This window comes from Podarcis erhardii (genome assembly GCF_964252035.2).
Source record: "Podarcis erhardii genome assembly, chromosome: 7".
NCBI classification, from domain to species: domain Eukaryota; kingdom Metazoa; phylum Chordata; class Lepidosauria; order Squamata; family Lacertidae; genus Podarcis; species Podarcis erhardii.
The window spans coordinates 71,911,788-71,935,061 of NC_138511.1; positions in this window are offsets into that span (position 1 = coordinate 71,911,788).

Genomic DNA, 23,274 nt, shown 5'->3' on the forward strand with positions numbered 1-23,274 from the left:
TGCTTTGGAAGACAATAATCAGGCACCCGAACAACATGACCAGTCCAACAAAGTTGATGTTGAAGAATCATTGCTTCAACACTTGTGATCTTTGCTTCTTCCAGTACATTAGAGGTACATTAAAGGTCTGAAAGCCAGGGTCAGAAATGCCATGCAACTGAGATATTTTTGGATGAAAGCTTTTGGTAGGCCCTAATTTAGATTAATCTCTTATGTATTCTTATACTGCTCTTCAACCAAGAGTTACACACTAAGTCAGTGTTATATTCTGGTTAGAGTGTTGGACTAGGACATGAGAGACCAGGGTTCAAAAACCTCACGTTGCCGTGAAACTCACTGGGTGACCTTGGGCCAGCTACTGCCTCTTAGCCTAGCCTACCAACCAGTGCCATCAGGAACTTCCTACTCCTGAACTCATTCTATGCCAGCTGGTCATTATAAGAGCTACTGTTTAAGAATTGGTGTATGAGTTTGCTTTTTTTCCTCTCCCCTCCCTCTCCCTTTCCCCTTTTGTGTCATGCCATTATTATTATTATTATTATTATTATTATTATTATTATTATTATCACCACTACCACTACTATTACTATTATTAGGGCTATAAGCAGTTGGACATGGACTATCTTGTTTCAATTGATTGTATATAAGCCATTCTGGGAGTCTTTTTGGCTGAAGAGTGGAGTACAAATGCTATAAATAAATAAAACAATAAATAAAACAATAAACAAACAACCAACCACCAAACAATCCATTCTAGCATCCATCTAGCACAGTGGTCAACCAGGTGGCCTTTGGGTAGAGCACAGACAGCACTTCCCTCAGTTGTGTTCCCCCAGCAACTAGCATTCAGAGGGCTACTACCTTCAATCCTGAAAGTAGTGCATATTCGTTATGACGAGTACCCGCTGGTGACCTTATTTGCCAGGAGTTCCTGAAGAAATTGTTTAATTCCTAGAGCTTCCTTGGGGACCAGCTCTTACTCAACTTTTTACTCTCAGGTGTGGATACCTTTGGACAAAATATGTACATTGGGTCTGAGTGCTGCCTGAATTTTCTTTTCAGGAAAAAAAAGATGCATGGAGCTAGATTTCTCCCAAATTGCCACTTCTGTTTATTTTTCCAATGAAAGTGGTGTTTTAAACATGTACATGCTATTCATGACTGGTGCTATGTGTATTTTATTGTACCCAGGAGTCTATTACGCACCTAGGAACCTGCATATTTCTTATTCTGCAAATTGAGGTAATCATGCCCTGTGTTTATTGGCCACCTCCATAGGCAAATGTTTGCACACTTGTATTTCTATTTTCTGTATTGCTTGTCATAGAATTGTTTTTTTTAAGAAAAAAATGGTATGTGTGCATGTTTTCTTTGAGTAACTTTACTTTTACTCATCTTAAACTGACTGGCCAACTTGGTTCAGGATTTTGAGAAGTTTAATGAACAGAATTGCATTCTTATTGCCATCCCATCAGATGTCAAACAGATAAACAACTATCTTATATAAAAACATCTTAAGGCAGTTCTGTATAGGAAAGTTTTTAATGTTTTATTGTGTTTGATGTTTTTCTGGAAGCTGTCCAGGGTGGCTAAGGAACCCACACAGATGGACGGCATATACTGGTAAATATTAACGTCATCATCATCATCATTTGGTCAAAGGCCTCTGAGCAGGAAAGGACAATGGGATTGTCTATGTGTTAGTGCTGAAAAAGAAACTGAGGTTGTCATTGGGCCCAGGTAAAAGCTGGAAAAGATGTTGGGGTTGCCTGTGTACTCAGGTATGAGGGGGAAAGATGTTGGGGTTGCACATTCACTTGGGTTAGAATTGCAGAGGTTTTAGGAACAGTCGTCCACAGCTTAGTAGAAGTGCTTATGCTTTGCATGCAGAAAGTCCCTGGTTCGACTTTAGTCTGTGTTATCTCCAGTTGGAAATACCAGGGAGATGTTGATGGAAGAGACCCCTCCTTGTCTGAGACCCTGGAGAGTAGCTGACCATCAGAGTAGACATCACTGGACTTGGATGGGTTATGCCAGTGGTTTTCAACCAGTGTGCCGTGGCACCCTGGGGTGCCTTGAATGATGGTCAGGGGTGTCTCGGGCAACACTGGCCTCTGTGCCTCTTTCCTTTCCTCTCTCCTCTGATGCCCTCTCTTGTCTCTGCCTCCCAAAGGCTTGCACAACTGTTTATTGCAGCAGCCCTGGTTATAAGCTCTGCAGGCGAACGGTGCCTCTGGGAGACACCTCTCTTTGGGGCTGGGGGGAAGAGCAGCTCAGAGACCAGGGATGGTAGCAGCAGCTGTCTGAAGGACTCTCAAGGAGAGGGAAGAGGAGAGGAGGCTGAGGGAACACTCCACAAAGGAGGTTGTTCGAAAAAGGGTGAGAGGCTGCCAGCTCTGCAGGCAAGGGGTGGCATAACTGGGCGCCTGAGCCCCACAGGGGTGCCGCAGAAAGAATGGAGAGGGAATGGTCAAGGGAGCCATGGACTCAAAAAGATTGAAAACCTCTGGGTTACACAGATTGATTTGGTATAAGGCAGCTTCTTGCATTGCAAATCTTCCTTTACCTGCTCTGTGATCCAACACTCTTAGCTACCTTGCCAGATCTTTCTCAACTCCCCACAGGCTTTAGCAAGCCCCAGGGAGGGGAGGGTTAAGTGATGCACTGTGTCCCTTCCCTGGCTATAACCCTTTAAATCAGTAACTGCAGGCTTTAAAGCCTGTTTTCGACAAGTAGGTCAGAAGCTACCCGTTGTAATTGGTTGAATTGCACCCTATTTCTGGGCAACTGAAAGAAGGCAACTTTACAGCTTTCTCAGAGAACATGGAGAAACGCTTTTGGAAACAGGAACCTAGGAAGCTGCTCTGTGAAAGTCAGGCCCTATTGTCAACACTGACCAGCGGTGGTTCTGTCTCAGAGAGGGTTCTCTCCTAGCTCTGCATGGAGATGCCAGGGATGAAACCTATGACCCTTTGCACACAATGCAGGTGCATTACCACTAAGCTATGACCTTACCCCCTTGGGTGGATATGCTGGAAAACTACCCAAGAACAAGAAATGGTAGCATTTCCTATGCAGTCCCAGGGCAGTCAGGGATATTGGGAAGAAGACAAGAGGAGGAACTGGATCTGTGTGCAGCTCCCCATGTGGTGAGCTGCTGAACTGCAGGTGGCAGCTTCTCCATGAAGTCCCTTACTGCTCTGCATTGACTGCACCAACGCAAAGTGTCTATTGCACCCTCTTAGCCAGGAAAGAGGATAAAGGGTGACCAGTTCTGTGCTTGGGTGATACGGCTCAGTGTGTTACTGGGTGGTCTTGACATCTTGACATCTGGTCCATCCTTTGTCTCTGCTCTTTAGTCCTCTCTTGGTCCCAACTCTTGATGCACCTTAAATTTCATTGGTAATTCTAATGGATGTTCTAGGTAAAACCACTTAGACATTTTTACAATTAAGTGGTGTGTAAATCTCGTTAGGGACACAGGTGGCGCTGTGGTTTAAACCACTGCACCATTTGGACTTGCTGATGAGAAGGTTGGCGGTTCGATGCCCTGTGATGGGGTAAGCTCCCGTTGTTCAGTCCTAGTTCCTGCCAACCTAGCAGTTCGAAAGCACATCAAAATGCAATTAGATAAATAGGTACCACTCCAGCGGGAAGGTAAACGGCATTTCTGTGTGCTGCTCTGGTTTTGACAGAAGCAGCTTAGTCATGCTGGCCACATGACCTGGAAAAACTGTCTGCAGAAGTGGGCAAACGCTGGCTCCCTTGGCCTGTAAAGCGAGATGAGTGCCGCAACTCCAGAGTCATTCGTGACTGGACTTATCTGTCAGGGGTACTTTTACCTTTAAATCTCATTAAATAGAAATAAGTGAGATTGCACGGGGACTCTCCAGCTCTTTCCTGCCATTTCTGGGATTGAATGGAATTATTTAATTATTTCTTGGCACTGTGTGTATACACAGTTGCACACAAGTCGATCACACATTAGGGGGATGCCTGTAGTCAATTTCAAGAGGCTAATACTGCAGCAAGAGTCAAAAACGATAAGCAGGTCACTAAAGAGGCATTCAGAGGGCCCCTCTAATGTGCATGCATGGGAATGCATGCACATGAACCCTCTCACATATATTTTGCCTATTTCTTTATTTGCTTGGGCAGCCAGGAAATCAAGAGCTAGATTCCCAGCTCTACTTGGAATGCTTTTGTTATAGCTTTTAGTTAAACGATAAAAATTACTCTCACTACAAAGATCCATGCTTGCACAACCTACCACTTCACATAGCGTAGTTGCAGAGGTGTGTTTTGAGTTCCTGCTGACACATTGCCGGGTAATTATGGTTTTTCCCCAGTACATCATTAAACAAAAAGAACAAATACTATCTTCACTAGAACATCAATAGAGGGCAGGGCTATCAAAGGGCAAATGATTACAGTGTGTAATTAGTGAAGTAGACTCTCTGGCCAATGTGTAACAGGTTGTGCAGGGAGTAGAGATGGAGGAGAAATTCAGCTTTCATTTTAAGGAAAATTACCCAGTAGTTGTACTTTCCAATTCACCAGGCATGGCCAAACTTGGCCCTCCAGCTGTTTTGGGACTACAACTTCCCATCATCCCTAGGTGACAGGACCAGTGGTCAGGGATGATGGGAATTGTAGTCCCAAAACAGCTGGAGGGCTAAGTTTGGCCATGCCTTCAATACACAAATTCAGCCACCCTTTGAAATTTGCACTTATCTGAATTTTGCAGTTCCCCAGCCAAGTAATGTGTACAAAAATTCATATGTTAGTGTATTTGTGAAAATAGCGTACATACAAGGAGCTTGTATTATATCAGGGGGAACTGGTTCCAAACATGTGCATATTAGTAAAAAAAATAAATGCACAAAAATGTGTTTATTAGGAGAAATTTGCATTGAAATGCTGATAAATTTTCACAAAGAACTAAAATTTCCAAACTGCTGCATAAATGGGGATAACTAAATTTAAGACTGGAAAAAAACGAGAAACCGAGAGAACCAAAACTGACCAATTTGTGCATCCCTAGCAGGGAGGGAACCTTCAACTACAGGATGAGAAGGGATATGCTACAAACCAGTCTCTATTTTGGAGAAGCAATAATCATAAGGATCCAAGAAGAGCCCTACTGAATCAGGCCAAGCTGTTCTCATAGTGGCCAACCAGATGTTGATGGGAAGCCAGTAAGCAAAACTTAGCAAGCACAATAGCCCTCTCCTCACTTGTGTTAGTCGGAATCAATTATCCAGAAGCACAGAGTCCCAGGCAATGGAGGTAGAACATAGTCATGATGTCTAGTAGCCACTGAGAGCTTTGCCCTCCATGAATTGGACTAATCCTCTTTTAAAGCTCGCCAAGTTGGTGGCCATTACTGTCTCCTGTCACAGCAAGTTCCATGGTTTAATTATGCACTGTGTGAAGAAGTAATATTTTTAAAAATCTGTCCTGAATCTTCCAATACTGAGTTTCACTGAATGTCCTCATGCTTTAGTGTTACTAGAGAGGGAGAAAAACTTTCCTCTGTTGTCTAATTCTATGCACATCTCCTCTCACTTCTCTGAACTAAAAAGCTCTAAATGTTAAACTCTTTTTTCACAGGGGAGTTGCTCCCACCCAATTCTTTTGCTTGCCCTTTTTTGCAACGTTGTCGAAATGTCCAGATGAAATGGAAAGAGTTGCAGGGTCCTTTCTCTCCTAACAAGAGAGCCAGTGTGGTGTAGTGGTTAAGAGCGGTGGACTCGTAATATGGTGAACTGGGTTCGCTTCCCTGCTCTTCCACATGCAGCTGCTGGGTGACCTTGGGCCAGTCACACCTCTCTGAAGTCTCTCAGCCCCACTCACCTCACAGAGTGTTTGTTGTAGGGGAGGAAGGGAAAGGAGAATGTTAGCCGCTTTGAGACTCCTTCGGGTAGTGATAAAGCAGGATATAGAATACAAACTACTCCTCCTCCTCCTCCTCCTCCTCCTCCTCCTCCTCCTCCTCCTCCTCCTCTTCTTCTTCTTCTTCTTCTTCTTCTTCTATCACAGAGGGGTGTTTGGTCCAAGGCAGGGTTCTGAGAATCAAGTGGAAGGTACCTGCTTCCCTCGGTTGCTCCATGTGACTCCTGTTTTCTCCATCCAGAGTTGAGAATTGCTTCAGGACAGTGTGGATTATGGTGTGGGGAAGTGGGGGGTTGGAAAGAAAGGGGTTTTTTGGGGGGGGGACCCAAACCAATTCAAAACTCCCCCTTCCACTTCCATTCATAGAAGCCCCCACTGGAGCCAACAGCCTTCCATGACTGGAGAGGGGAGAGACTTCCAGCCATCCATCAGGCAAGGCCTTCTTCCACCTGCCTTGCCCCACCCTCCAGTCTCTGCTTCTCAATTTGTATAGTATAATTTTATGCACTGTGACTTGCCATTGTTTTCATTGATTATAGTTTAGAAAATATTTATCGTAATTGTTAAGAGTGTATTTTTGTTTAATTTTTATATGAAGATATTTAATATTCTACGCTATTCTAATGGATTGTTGAATATTACTTTATTTGATATAAGTTGCTTATTTTAAAGTTGTGTTTTGTTACCACATTTTTGTATGGGGTTAGATTGTTAAAAGGTGTACATTCTTTGTTTCTTCAGCTTGTAAGCCACCTTACAAAATAGAAAGGCGATATACAAATTAAATGTGAAATGAAATGGAGATACATAATCCATCCTCTGCAGAGAAAACCTCCATTCACATAGAGAAATATAATGCAAGGAGGAAGGCTAGACTGAACCATTCCTCCTAACAAGTTTGCATTCCAGATGTGAGGAGATGCTTTACTTTGTTTTTTTGCAGGGCATCAGTCAACTGCCTGGTGTCTGAAGTAAAGCAGCTAGGGAAAACCTGTTTCTTTTGATTCTTCTGCAGAAACTGGGTCTCCGAGACTCAACCCTCTCCTTGCCCTCTGAAAAACAAAGGGAGGCACATTTTATTTACAGCCTCCCTGCCTGCTCCTGACCTTCATCTTTTATTTGCGTACACAAATTTTGTCCCTTTCTGGAACTGCGAGTTTTATGTCAAGGCCCTTCAGCCTTTATGAGAATAAAGTGTTTGTCGGGTGCTTAAGCTTCTTAACATAAGCATGTGTGTGAAAGATTAACAGCTTGGTAAGGCAGAGCAGTTAAGTGACAATACTGAGAAAAAATGAAGAGGAAGGAGGGGAATGTCATCAATTCACAGTTGCCTGAAAGAGCCTCAGGGTGAAAATTATTGAGGGAAACTGCTGTTGCCAAGCTACAGGCCAGCCAGTGTTGTTATTAGTGACGGGCTCTTGCTTAGTGGTAGTGTGCATGCTTTGAATGCAGAAGGTTTCCAGCATCTGCTGCCTAAACACCAGACTAGCCATTGCCAGTGTTGACAATACTGGACCAATCGTCCAATTGAGTATAAGGCAGCTTCATAGATCTCTGCTCCTTTGGGGAGGGTAACACACCTGCGGAGCTGGCAATAGAGCACCTGCTTTGCATGCAAAAGGTCCCAGGTTCAGTCCCCAACATCTCCAGGTATGGCTGGAAAAGACTTTCTTGCAGGGGGTTGGTCCAACTCTACAATTCTATGATTCTGTGGTTCCAGCCTACAACCCTGACTAGCCACTGTCTTTCAGCGTTGACGACACGGAACTATACATGGACCAATTCTCCGGCTTAGTGAGATGCAGCCTCCCATCACTTTGTTCTTTTGCATCACTTGGCACGGAGACGAGCCTGGGTTCAATCTCCAGCCTCTCTAGTTAGGGCTGGGAAAGACTCAAAACCTCAGAGAAGCACAGCCACTTCTGAGCTAGACGGATCAATGGTCAGACTCAATAAAAAGTAGTTTCCTACATCCCTTTAGGGAAACAGAGAGGGCACCGCCAGCTCAGGAAGCATGCTTCCAAAGACATCCTGATAAGGAGTGATAATGAGTTGGATTTTAAAAGAACATTGGTGGATACTGAACCAATTTTAAACCATGCCCTTGAGAGTTAGCTAACTGATGCTCCTCTAACGATCCCAGGCATTCTTCTGAATTCTACATTCAAAGAAGAACCTGAGAGTATGAGGTAAGCCTGCAGGATCAGGCCAGTGGCCCATCTGCCCTAGCATCCTGATCTCACAGTGGCCAGCCTGTGGGAAGACTGCAAACTGGACATGAGTGCAACAGCACTTTGTTGTTGTTGTTGTTTAGTCATTTAGTCGTGTCCGACTCTTTGTGACCCCATGGACCAGAGCACACCAGGCACTCCTGTCTTCCACTGCCTCCCGCAGTTTGGTCAAACTCATGCTGGTAGCTTCGAGAACACTCGTCCTCTGTCCATCTCATCCTCTGTTGTCCCCTTCTCCTTGTGCCCTCCATCTTTCCCAGCATCAGGGTCTTTTCCAGGGAGTCTTCTCTTCTCATGAGGTGGCCAAAGTATTGGAGCCTCAGCTTCAGGATCTGTCCTTCCAGTGAGCACTCAGGGCTGATTTCCTTCAGAATGGATAGGTTTGATCTTCCTGCCGTCCATGGGACTCTCAAGAGTCTCCTCCGGCACCATACCCATAATTCCTGTCAACAGGCTTTTAGAGGTACAATGTCACTGACCGTGGAGATAAAACACAGCCACTGTTGCTAGTAGCCATGGACAGCCTTCCCCTCCATGAATTGAAGTAGCCATCATCGCTTCCAAGTGGGTGTGAGTTCCATAGCTTAACTAGGCACTGTGTGCAGAAATACATTCTTTAATCCACCCTGAATCTTCCAACATTCAGCTTCATTGGAAGTCCACAAGGTCTAGTAGTGTTATGAGAGGGGGATGACACCTTTTCTCTATCCACTTCCTCTATGCCTAATTTTGCAAATGTCTATCATGCTATCTATCTAGATCATGGCCACTGGTCCCATCACCTCCTGGCAAATAGAAGGGGAAGAAATGGAGGCAGTGAGATTTTACTTTCTTGGGCTCCATGATCACTGCAGATGGTGACAGCAGCCACAAAATTAAAAGACGTCTGCTTCCTGGGAGAAAAGCAATGACAAACCTAGACAGCATCTTAAAAAGCAGAGACATCACCTTGCTGTCTGTATAGTTAAAGCTATGGTTTTCCCAGTAGTGATGTATGGAAGTGAGAGCTGGACCATAAAGAAGGCTGATCGCCAAAGAATTGATGCTTTTGAATTATGGTGCTAGAGCAGACTCTTGAGAGTCCCATGGACTGCAAGAAGATCAAACCTCTCCATTCTGAAGGAAATCAGCCCTGAGTGCTCACTGGAAGGACAGATCCTGAAGCTGAGACTCCAATACTTTGGCCACCTCATGAGAAGAGAAGACTCCCTGGAAAAGACCCTGATGCTGGGAAAGATGGAGGGCACAAGGAGAAGGGGACGACAGAGGATGAGATGGTTGGATAGTGTTCTCGAAGCTACCAGCATGAGTTTGACCAAACTGCAAGAGGCAGTGGAAGACAGGAGTGCCTGGCATGCTCTGGTCCATGGGGTCACGAAGAGTCAGACACGACTAAATGACTAATCAACAACAACATCATGTTATCTCTTTATGCACCTTTTCTCTAAGCGAAAGAATTCCAAACAAGGCAACCTTTCCTTGAAGGTTGCCCTTTTCCGAACCGGTTACAAATAAATGGATCACACATGCCCATTTGCATACTTGTCCCAGGCTTCTCATCTGCCCAGCTCTGGCTGTGCCTCTCGAGAAAAGAGTTCAAACTGTTCATCAAGAACCAAAAAACGTAGAACTTTGCTGTAAACAACACATTATCTACCCCTCTTCTCCTCCTGCCTCACTTATCATTCGGCAAATTACTGTCCTTTTTATAATGCATTTAGAACTGAAAGGGTAATTGTTTCCCTTTAGCAGAATTAATTACAGCCTCATTATTGGATAACTGCCCTTTGATTTTGTTTCCTGTTTTTGTATGTGTGTGTGTGTGTGTTAAAGTGCAGTTTCTTTTAAAGTTACACACTTGCATAAAAATCACTGCTCCAAGCTATGGCTTGTCTCCCTGAGTTCAGGTTGGGTTTTTAAACAACAACAACAAAAGACAGAAAAAAGTGTTATATATAAAACTTTTTTCTCTCTGCTTCTGTCTTTATATATTAGGGTTGCCATATTTCAAAAAGTGAAAATCCTGTGAAAATCCTCTTTTCTGTTTTTGCAAAACCTCACAATAATTATAATAGTTATAATAATAATAATAATTTATTTACGGCTATTAGCCCATAAAATATGTACAAACATAAAAGCACAGAAACATAAAAACCAATACATCTAACAACAGAAGGGGAACACCACGATGCAAGGGTGGGTCATTGAGCAGTGACAAATAACAGCTTGAGGCCCGGAATAATAATAATAATATAATAATAATGATGATGTTTTTGAGCTATTTTTAAGTGAATTTTGCAAAATCTAGACTTCTGACATGGGTTGCCACATGTCTGGATTTTTGCAGCAATTCCAGCTGCTGTGTTCTGGCTATGCCTGGGATATTCCCGATATACATCCCCATTATATGACAACCACATTATATATGTCACTTTTGCATCTAGACTCCGGACAACAGCCTAACCTTGATAAGTCTACAGCACTGAAAGTCTGATACACTGTAACTCTGAGCTTCCTGATTTGACCCACGACAATCTGAGGCTGTTTCTTCCTGACTTGGGCAAAGCCTGAATCTCCCAGAATCTGCATGACAGCAGATCTTAGGGCCAAAACCTGAGAACTGGGGGTGCCTCCTGGTAATGTCATGGGCAGCAACCCTGGAGATGGAGGTTAATTGGGAGAGGGGAGTAGAGGAGCGCAGAGCCTCCGGAGGATCTATCCTATCATTAGCAGACAACTGCTGCTGTGCTGAAGCGTGCAAGCTGCATGCACAGACGTATGTGTATTTATTATTTTTATTTATGTGCCACTTTTCCACAACAACAAAAATCATGCTCAAAATGGCTTGCAACAACTCTTGCCTTGATTGTTTTTGAAAAATGTATTGGATAACAATGCAGAATCTTCAGTGAAAGATTTCAAAATTCAGGAAACATTACCAGGCTTTTGGGGGTCTTATTTCAGATCTGCAGTACCATGCAGTAAGAATTTCAACAATAACTCTAGCCAGAAGGAATTGCCTTTGCTGGCTGAGCTCCAGTGGAAGTGCCCCCCCCCCCACCATTGTAACTGAGGCAAAGCAGGATGGTTTTTAGAAAAATAGTAATAATCTGGTCAACATTGCCATCTACTGGACAGGTCATGGAAATGTCCACAACGTTGCTCACAGTCCTTGCAAAAGAAAAAGCTTGAGCATTATAAATGACAGCAAGCAATCAGAAATAAGTGTAGAGCAGGAACAGAAAACAAATTCTATTACACTATCTCTGCATCCATGTTATGAATGCCTGCCATTTAGATAAGTGGAGTCACATTCCCAACTTAGCTGGCATTAATTGCAATAAATCATAAATAGACAGCTAAGGGAAGAGATCTTTTTTATATATTTTTTTAAAAGGTCATTTTTCTCCCATTGCTATAGGGATTATTTTGGCAGTAGGTTTTGATTATGCCAAAGAAAGTGATTTTTTTCAACCTTTTGCACCTTGAGAAAAACATTTTGCATTCCCTGCGAGAAAATAAACTGTATGACATTTCAAGCAGGGCTGTCACTCGATTAAAGGTATATGAGAGAGAAAAGTGATGCTCACCTGGAGGTCGGCTGAGGGGCCTCAGGGAGGGGCAGAGGTGCTGCTCTGTTGGCAGAAACAGGGGGTGGAAACTGCCTTTAAGGAGAGATGCACACTGCAAGAAGATCAAACCTCTCCATTCTGAAGGAAATCAGCCCTGAGTGCTCACTGGAAGGACAGATCCGGAAGCTGAGGCTCCAATACTTTGGCCACCTCATGAGAAGAGAAGACTCCCTGGAAAAGACCCTGATGCTGGGAAAGATGGAGGGCACAAGGAGAAGGGGACAACAGAGGACGAGATGGTTGGACAGTGTTCTCGAAGCTACCAGCATGAGTTTGACCAAACTGCGGGAGGCAGTGGAAGACAGGAGTGCCTGGTGTGCTCTGGTCCATGGGGTCACGAAGAGTCAGACACGACTAAATGACTAAACAAGAACAACAAGCACACTGCCTTAGGTCCGCTGGTATACTGGTTTAAGCTCTTCCAGAAATGGTGCCCCATAGATGTTGTGGTGCTGAATCTATAGCCCATTTGTTCACGCCAATACACACACAGTATTGTCCTAATGCTACACTAGCCTTCAGGGGTGCCAACTTGAATGAAACATCATGGGGGCCCAGGTAAGCCCCACCCCGCATAATCCATCACATAATACGGTGCATGCACACCATATGAATGGCAATGCCCATCAACTTTGACAAGAGCCCATAAATATTTTATTGTGGAGGCCAAAGCCCCCACGGCCCCTAGGAGTTGGCTTCTATGCTAGTCTTGCAAATGTCCTCCTATTGCACTCAGTGGGTAGGGTAAAGAATGGGCACAAGGACTGTAGCAGCTTAGAACATCAGAAGAGATGTACTGAATCAGGGTAAAGGTCCCTTCTGTTCTCAAAATGGCAAACCAGATGTTTTTGGGAAGCCCACAAGCAAGACCTGAGCACAACAGCAGTCTCCTCACCTGTGATTCCCAGCAGTTGGTCTCCAGAGGCATACCGACTTTGACACTGGGTGTCATCCAAAGCCATCACCGTCACCATTTATTATTTATACCCCACCCATCTGGCTGGGTTTCCCCAGCCACTCTGGGCAGCTCCCAACAGAATAGTAAAAACATGATAAAACATCAAACATTAAAAACCTCCCTAAACAGGCCTGCCTTCAGATGTCTTCTAAAAGTCAGATAGTTGTTGATTTCCTTGACATCTGATAGGAGGGCGTTCCACAGGGCGGGTGCCACTACCAATAAGGCCCTCTGTCTGGTTCCCTGTAACTTGGCTTCTCACAGGGAGGGAACCACCAGAAGGCCCTCGGCGCTGGACCTCAGTGTCTGAGCTGAGGCAGCCAGCAGCCATTGATAAGCCTTGTCTTCCATGGATTTGTCTGATCCTCTTTTAAAGCAATCGAGGTTGGAGGCTGTCTCTTCACTTCCTGGGAATGAATTCCCTAGGGCGGTATTTAACGAAGTTTTACTCAGAGTAGTCCCATTAAAATTAATGGGCCTAACTTAATCATAGAATCATATAATTGTGACGTTGGAAGGGATCCTGAGGATCATCTAATCCAGCCCCCTGCAATGCAGGAATCTTAGCTAAAAGCATCTATGACAGATGGCCAGCCAACCTCTGCTCAAAAACCTCAAAGGAAGGTTTGCCACCTTCTGAGGGAGTCCGTTCCACTTCCAGACAGATCTTACTCACAGAAAGTTTTTTCTGATGGTTAGTCTGAATCTCATTCCTTGTAACTTGAATCCACTGGTTCAGATGCTACCCTCATACTCATGTTCATTCATTTAAATGAGTCTTTTCTGCATAAAGCTTATTTGAATACCACCCACAGTTTAGCAAGGTATTGCTCAAAGTATTATTATTTTTTCTGTCTGTCTTGAACTTTCCATTGTTTGGGTTCATTGGATGGCCCTCACTCATGCCTGTCCCTTATGTACCTTTTAAAAAAACTATTATAAAGCCCCAAATCTTGTGACCTCTCCTTACAGGGCAGTTGCTCCAGCCCCTCAATCATTTTTACTTGCAAGTATGGCTATACCCAAACCAGCAGGGTGGCGCTGTGGGTAAAACCTCAGCGCCTAGGACTTGCCGATCGCATGGTCAGCGGTTCGAATCCCTGCGGCGGGGTGCGCTCCCGTCGTTCGGTCCCAGCGCCTGCCAACCTAGCAGTTCGAAAGCACCTCTGGGTGCAAGTAGATAAATAGGGACCGCTTACCGGCGGGAAGGTAAACGGCGTTTCCGTGTGCTGCACTGGCTCACCAGATGCAGCTTGTCACGCTGGTCACGTGACCTGGAAGTGTCTGCGGACAGCGCTGGCTCCCAGCCTCTAGAGTGAGATGAGCCCCGCTGTTGGATTGTCGTGAAGCTGTTTAAGCACCCTTTCCCGCAAGGCCTCCCCGGTACATACATTGCTCCCTTGTAGTACAACAGTCCTTCCCTTTCCTCAAAGCCTCCCTGGTCTCCCCTCGCTTCCCTGAGTTCCCTGATCCTGGTTTGGGCGAATTCGTCCTGGCGAATCAGACTCGCCTAGAGTCTGGCAAGACTGGCCCGAACGGGCAGGGGTACCTTTACCTTTACCTATGGCTATACCCAAACCAGCAGCAAAGTTGGCTTTCTCAGATCCTCACACGAGCTTCAGTGAGTTATTTCACTTGTTTGTGCTTGTTTGTTTGTTTTGTGATTTTGGTACTCTGCCATTCCTTCCAGAAAGGAGGTCAGGCCAATTGAGTGTGTGTGTTTGTGTGTGTATATATACACTCAAAAATCACAAAAACCCCAAATCCACAATCAACTGTGCTAAGCTACAAATTAACAACTTTGCTCTGCAGCTTTAATGCGCTACCGCTGTTACAGTTGTTAAAATAAGTATATGTCCCTTTTCAGCTGCACAAAGCTCCATACTCCCACTTTTTAAATACAATTGCAAACAAAAAGAACAATAAACTGATTATATAAATTTGCAGATGAGTAAAACAAGCTTTTCTAAAGGGAAACAAGCATGCTCACAGTAGATTGCACCTTAGAAAAGATGCCCCCTTTTCTCTCTTACATTGGAAGGAAGGCCTTATTTTTAAATGAATGAATGAATGAATAAACAAGCTTTTAAAAATTTGAATTATAATAGTGCAATAAAAGAACACAAATTTGAAAACACTTGGTCCATAATAAATGCATCCTTTCCTTTCTTCAACTCACCCAACTTTTTCTTGTAGGGAAGGTAGGAAGCTGCCATAGATGGAGTCAAGACCATTGGTCCATTTACCCCAGCAGTTTCTACACTGGCTGGCAGTGACTATCCAACAATACTAATGTCAGGGGAGTGATTTGACTTTCTAAGCTCTTCAAGAGTGAGAATGATTTTGAGACAGGGCGGGAGGGGGAAAAAGGCTTTCCTTATAAGATGTGTGCTTTATTGCCTACTTGTAAGGTCAATTCAATATCTCATATGCGTTGGCTGGGTTGCTGCCAAAAAAATAATGTATCAAGACAAGAACAACAGAGAGATTAAGGGGAGTGGACGAGCACACGGCGTTCAATGTTAATCATTGTGTACTCAACCTTGCAAAATTGTTCGGAAAACTTGCTGGGTCAAGCACAGCAGTGGATCTCCATCTGTCTTCATTTATGGGAAGGAAGGTGAAGGTAGAGGCACACTGGCTGCAATCCTAAATCCAAAAATACCTAGGACTAAGCCCTGGTGATTTCAATAAGATGTATTTCTTTTTTTTTTAATAAATATTTATTAAAGTTTTTAAATATAAATGCACAAATAATAAACAATCTTACTTCTGTCACAAACATAGTTTCATCACTTCTTTGGACTCCCTCGCGTCTCCCGCTCCCATTTACATCGTTAAAAGTTTTTTCCAAACAAATTATCAACTTATTTACAATCTCATGTCCACTCATTCAAATATAATCTAGCAATTCTTCCAAAAAATTTTATATTTTCTTTAGTCTCACTTATCATCAAATTTAAATCTAATTTAGTGGTGGCCAATTTTTTATAATCTAGCATCCTTCTTAACATTCAACCAAATTACAATGTTTTTGTAGATACATCTTAAATTTCTTCCAATCTTCCTCCATCTTCTCTTCTCCCAGATCACGGATTCTGCCAGTCATCTCGGCCAGTTGCATATAGTCCATCAGCTGCATCTGCCACTCTTCCAGTGTGGGTAGATCTTGAGTTTTCCAGTTTTTTGCGATGAGTATCCTTGCTGCCGTTGTTGCATACATAAAGAATGTTCGGTCCTTCTTTAGCACCTTCTGGCCGACAATACCCAGAAGGAAGGCCTCTGGTTTCTTAGTGAAGGTATACTTAAATACCTTTTTCAGCTCATTATATATCATTTCCCAGAAGACCTTCACCTTAGGGCATGTCCACCAGAGGTGAAAGAATGTTCCTTCACAATAAGATGTATTTCAGAGGAGGCATGGTTAGGCCTGCACTGGGAGGAAGACAATGGAGGCATTGATGGGCACCAGCTTTAAAAGTGCAAAGGGGCAGAGGAACCAGAGACCAAATTGCAAACATGCGCTGGATTATGAAGAAAGATAGAGAGTTCAAAAAAAAAAATCTACTTCTGCTTCGTTGACGATGCAAAAGCCGTTGACTGTGTCGACCACAGCAAACTATGGCAAGTTTTTAAAGAAATGGGAGTGCCTGATCACCTCATCTGTCTCCTGAGAAATCTCTATGTGGGACAAGAAGCTACAGTTAGAACTGGGTATGGAACAACTGATTGGTTCAAAATTGGGAAAGGAGTACCACAAGGCTGTATATTGTCTCTCTGTTTATTTAACTTATATGCAGAATTTATCAAGCAAAAGGCTGGGCTGGATGAAACCCAAGCTGGAATTAAGACTGCTGGAAGAAATATCAACAACCTCAGATATGCAGATGACACAACCTTGATGGCAGAAAGTGAGGAGGAATTAAACAACCTTTTAATGAGGGTGAAAGAGGAGAGCGCAAAATATGGTTTGAAGCTCAACATCAAAAAAACGAAGATCATGGCCACTGGTCCCATCACCTCCTGGCAAATAGAAGGGGAAGAAATGGAGGCAGTGAGAGATTTTACTTTCTTGGGCTCCATGATCACTGCAGATGGTGACAGCAGCCACAAAATTAAAAGACGCCTGCTTCTTGGGAGAAAAGCAATGACAAACCTAGACAGCATCTTAAAAAGCAAAGACATTGCCTTGTCAACAAAGGTCCGTATAGTTAAAGCTATGGTCTTCCCAGTAGTGATGTATGGAAGTGATAGCTGGACCATAAAGAAGGCTGATCGACAAATAATTGATGCTTTTGAATTATGGTGCTGGAGGAGACTCTTGAGAGTCCCATGGACTGCAAGAAGATCAAACCTATCCATTCTGAAGGAATCAGCCTGGAGTGCTCACTGGAAGGACAGATCCTGAAGCTGAGGCTCCAATACTTTGGCCACCTCATGAGAAGAGAAGATTCCCTGGAAAAGACAAGGAGAAGGGGATGACAGAGGACGAGATGGTTAGATAGTGTTCTCGAAGCTACCAGCATGAGTTTGACCAAACTGTGGGAGGCAGTGGAAGACAGGAGTGCCTGGTATGCTCTGGTCCATGGGGTCACGAAGAGTCGGACACGATCAAACGACTAAACAACAACAACTTTAAAAGTGGATTAGATGAATTCATAGAGGAGAGGGCTGTTGATGGCTACTTGAGAGAATGCAAATGCTCTTCCTCCCTGCTCAGAGGCAGTAATGTATCTGAGTGCCAGTTGCTGGAAGTTGTGTGTGTGTGGTTGTGCTTGAATCCTGCTTGTAGGTTTCCCACAGGCATCTGGTTGGCCACTGTGAGAACAAGATGCTGGACTTGATGGGCCATTAATGGCATGATCCAGAAGACCCTTCTTATGTCCTTATGGGGCATGGATCCATCCTGTGCTGGCCAACCCTGTTTTACTTGGTCCCCACCCCCACTGCCACACCCTGACACCTTTTGTGTATTTTTTTAATGTTCCATTGATAAATTTGGGGGAATGTGGGGGAGGAATTTAAATCAACTGTTGATGGGCTGTGTAAATTTGGGTGTACAATAGTGGGTGTTGCCATCTTTCCCCCTCCATGCCCTGAATAGTGTGTCATGAGATGACAGAGGAAGGGTGGGTTGAGAGATGATAACTTGGCCAGGAGGTGACTGAGGATTCAAACTCTGGTTTCTCATAGTCCTACATTCTGACCACACTGACTCCAAATACATACAATGCATGCAATTTTGCTTTCTTGAAAAACCCAAATCCATGGATTTTGGATTGTTCTCCAACATACTGAAACAGGATGGATTTAAGACTGCTTATGCCAATCTGTACTCTGGTTTATAAGCCACAGGGAGGAGTCTGGAAGCTCTTCACCCAACCTCAAGTCTACAATCCTATGATTCTATGAAATGCACCGATTAACTGTGATCAGGAAGGTCAAAATTTTGACTACAGGGAGGGCCATAGCTCAGTGATAGAGGATCTGCTTTGCCTGCAGGAAGTCCCAGCTTCAATCCCTGATATCTCCAGGTAGGGCTGGAAAACAGTCCTGCCTGAAAACCCAGAGAGCTGCTAAGCTAGAAGGACCAATTATCTGCCTCTGTAGAAGGCAGCTTCCTAAGGTTGCCCATCCAAGGCAGCCATTGCCTAGTTAGAAGCAAAGCACTTGTGGTGGAGAGAGGACCTGCAGGGAGGTCAACTGTGGTTGGCAGGGGGAGAGTCCATGCTCCTCATCCATAAACCATTTTTGTGGTTATAATCACATGCACACACATATTGGAGTCTGCATGATTTGCAGCAGATTCAGACTGAAATGCACACTGTGTTTGCTTTGGCGAAACAGATTAAATCAGGGATAAGGGAGATGTGGCCCTCCGGATGTTTATGGGCTTCAGTGCCCACCACCCATGACAACTGGCCTTGCTGGCTGAGACTGACAGGAGTTGGAGTCCAATTACATCTGGAAAACCACAGTCTCCTCATCCCCGCTTTAAATGGTACACACATCATTTTAATAATGCCCGCTAGGGGGAGGCAGACTCAACCAGTAAAGCAGTTCTGAGCTGATGGATACTAGTGAAAGTGTGTCAACGGCAACAAAAGGGAAGGGAGATGAAGATTATTAACTCTTAACACAGCCTTTTCTGCAATGCAATGAGTTGCAATGCCAAGCCCGTGACCGAGACTATCTAGCAAATGCCCTTGGCTGTTCCATCTTAAGAAAAGAAACAGAGACATTAAGAAAGGGGCTAGATCTTAACTGGACTGCTCAATAAATTTGACAAGGTTCAGGAGAAATGCAATGCTCATGACAAAATGGAGTTTGCTTCTCAGTTAGGAATCATGATCAGCACATTCCAAAGGACTTTTAAATATACCAAATATATCCCCTGCTTTTCAATCAGTGTGTTCCTAGGAAGGGCATTCATGCCCCATGTTTGCTGTGGTTAAAACTAGGAAGACACATACAGATAATCATGGAATCATAGAAGTGAATAATTGGAAGGGGCCCTAAGGGTCATCTAGTCAAACTCCCTGCAATGCGGGAATCTCAGCTAAAGCATCCATGACAGATGGCCACCCAACCTCTGCTTAAAAGCCTCCAAGGAAGGAGAGTCCACAACCCCCTGAGGGAGACCGTTCTGCTGTCGAACAGCTCTCACTCTCAGGAGGTTCTTCTGTATCTCCTTTCTTAAAACTTGAAGCCATTGGTTCGAGTCCTCTAGAGCAGAAGAAAACAAGCTTGTTCCCTCTTCCATGTGACAGCTCTTGAGATATTTGAAGCTCTCTTTTTTCAAGGCTAAACATTCCCAGCTCCTTCAACTGTTTCTCATCAGGCTCGGTCCAGTATATCTGAAGGAGTGTCTCCACCCCCATTGTTCTACTTGGACACTGAGGTCCAGCACCGAGGGTCTTCTGGCGGTTCCCTCACTGTGAGGTTGCAGGGAACCAGGCAGAGGGCCTTCTCGGTAGTGGTACCTGCCCTGTGGAACACCCTCCCACCAGATGTCAAAGAGAACATCTACCATACTTTTAGAAGACATCTGAAGGCAGCCCTGTTTAGGGAAGCTTTTAATGTTTGATGCATTGCTGTATTTTAATATTTTGTTGGAAGCCACCCAAAGTGGCTGGAGAGGCCCAGCCAGATGGGCGGGGTATCAATAAATTATTATTATTATTATTATTATTATTATTATTATTATTATTATTATTATCCAGACCCATGATCATCTTGGTTGCCCTCCTCTGCACACGTTCCAGCCAGCTTGTCAACATCCTTCTTACATTGTAGTTCCCAGAACGGGACACGATATTCCATCTGTCATGGATGCTTCAGTTGAGATTCCCCGCATTGGCCTTGATGACTGTTGGGGTCCCTTCCAACTTACAATTATATGATGCTATGATTCTGAACTACTCCCCATCTTCGGAAATCTCCTCCTGCACCTCCCAAATTCATTGGCTCCCATTTTAAGTTGAACAGTCTCTCCTAAGAACCCTCTTGCCCCTTGCCCCTGGGTCACCACAAGTCAGAGGTTCCTCTTCGGTTAAATTACCACCAATTAATTTCTCATCCAGTTCCTCCTAACAAGGGATGTTGGGGGTTTGATTCACTGCGTGAGGGACAGGAGGCCAGTGGAGGCAGCTGATCTGCTGCCTTGCCGGTTAATTATGTACAAAATAATACTATTAAAGAACAAAGCCACCATCGCCCATCATTCACTTCATATCTATCAGTCATTGTGAGGAAATGGAAAACCTGATATTCCAGCCTGATTAAACTTACAGGGAAAGTGGACATTAGCTCTGGCGGTGGTTAAAATGCCAGGACGCCTTCAGAAGCTCTGCTCATTGAGCATCTATCTAGATTTGCTTGCAGAAACTCGCACAAAGTTTAGATTATATCTAGTCTTTCTGGATCATTCATTCAGATTTCCTTGCAGGACAGTTATATGACAATGAGCATTCATCCTGATTTGCTCACAGGGCGTTTAGACATCTTCCCATTAGTCACCCATTCATCTCCTGCTTTTCAGCACATTCTCCCCTCACTTTCCAAGGCCTCTTCTGCACTATAACGCAGTATCATGCCACCCAAAACAGTTGTGGCTTTCAAAAAGTATGCTGGGAACTGTAGTTTGCTAACAATGGCAGGAGTTGTTAGGAGACTCCTGTTCCTGCCACAGTGCTGCCGTTCCCTGAGTGGTTTAACAGTCAACACCTCTTCCAAGGGAACTCTGGGAATTGCAGCTCTGTGAGGGGAATTGGGGTCGTCTAAAAATTCCCAGAATCCTTAGCAAAATACAGTTCCCAGTATACTTTGGGGGAAGACAGGACTGTTTCAGGCGACATGATATTGCTTTAAATGTATAGCACAGATGAGGCCCAAACTGCAGACAATTCAACTCTTTTTTTGAAAGTAGATTCATTGTGCGAGGGTGGTGTAGTGGTTAGAGCATCAGATAAGAACATGGGAGATCTTGGGCAAGTTCCTGCCGCTCAGCCTAACCTACCTCACAGGGTTGCCATGGGGGGGGATTCAATGAGATGGTGGGGGGAGAGAACAAGGCAGGCCACCTTGGGTTCATTGGAGGAAAAGGTGGGAGGAAAATGCAATAAATTAAGCTAATAAATAATGGTCTCTCTTGGGAGGTTGAGGACTCTCCATCCTTGGAGGTTTCCAAGCAGAGGTTGGATGGCCATCTGTCATGGATGCTTTAGCTGAGATTCCTGCATTGCAGGGGGTTGGACTAGATGACCTCTGGGGTTCCTTCCAACTCTACAATTCTATGAAAAAAATCCACCTTAACTGTGCAAACCCAAAGTTCCAGCAGGCACTTGAGTCCCTCCAGCAAAATAATGACACTCTGGGGGCAGCCCTAGAGTGTCTGGTATGAAAATGGACACTTGGCACTGCAAGGTAGTACTAATACCATCATTAACAAACCCTAGCAGCTAAACAGCAAAGTGATGCTATGTTATCCTCCTTGTAAATCACACCTTGTATCATGCCACCTGCAACCCAAAGATTACTTCCACACAACTCTTTAAAAAAGCACAGGTGGAAGACAACCTACCCTCCTGAGCTAAAACTACAATTCCTGCTGGGACTAGGCAACACAAAATTAGTTCATGCTCTTATTCATGCCTCCCCCTTACATATGCACAAACCCATCTTGGTTGAATCTCTACTAAGGAATCTAGGGAGTCTAACAATTTTGGTTTCTCTCAGTTTCTCATTTTTCCAACCTGAAGTTTGGTTCTCCACACTTCTGCATCAGTTTGCAGTTTTTGTATATACAGGCATGAAAATGCACCATAATTTTAACACAAAGTTCTCCTAATATGTATATTTCTAGAAAGAGCTCTTTGGGTAGATTGACCTATGGATTCCCCCATCCTTGATCTTGACCTTGGCTGGACATGTGACTTGCAGAGCTGTCAACCCCTGATTTAAACTCAGATTCTTCTACAAACTGAAAATGGCAAGAGTCTATTTCTATTACGATCACATTTATTAATGCTAATGATCATCATTAATTATCATAGCACCATTAACGTACATTTAAGCTTGTAGGATTTAAGAGATGCAATGATGTATAGAAGCGCAGCATGGGAAGGGCAGTGACTGAGTGGGGGAACAACTTGATTAAGGGTTGGGAACAGAAAATAAATGATTTAAAAACAAGAGAAATCTATCGCTGTTGGCACCTAGCTGTCCTCTGTTGCAAATGGGATGTTGGACTAGCCGGACCTATGGTCTGATCCAGAAGAGCTCCTCTTTTGTTTTTCTAAAAATGAGCAAATAAGCAAACAAAACCAAAAGGCTTTGGGTTTTTTAAAAAGTTTCTTTGTATTCAAAGTTAAGACGTATCTCAAACAACCAGGGTTTCAGGCAGGTGATATTCCAATTTCTACCTGGACATGCCAGGGATAGAACCTGTGACCTTCTGCATACAGAGCAGATGTTCTCCCATGGAGCTACAGCCTGTTGCCATTAGGATATCATTAGGTGACTGCACCCTGTAGCACAATGGGTCACTGTGACTTACAGGTCACTAGAAGGTTGGTGGTTCAAGCCCACCCAGGGACAGCTCTGAGCAGGATGCCTGCATTGCAGGGGGTTGGACTAGATGGCCTTTGGGGTCCCTTAAAAGGTAAAGGGTAAAGGGACCCCTGACCATTAGGTCCAGTTGTGGCTGACTCTGGGGTTGCGGCGCTCACCTCACTTTATTGGCCGAGGGAGCCAGTGTACAGCATGTGGCCAGCATGACTAAGCTGCTTCTGGTGAACCAGAGCAGGGCATGGAAACACCCTTTACCTTCCTGCCAGAGTGGTACCTATTTATCTGCTTGCACTGGCATGCTTTTGAACCGCTAGGTGGGCAGGAGCTGCGACCGAACAATGGGAGCTCACCCCGTTGCGGGGATTTGAATCGCCAACCTTCTGATCGGCAAGTCCTGGGCTCTGTGGTTTAACTCACAGCGCGACCCGCGTCCCTGGGGTCCCTTGCAGCTCTACAATTATGATTCTAGGAGAACTACACATCAATC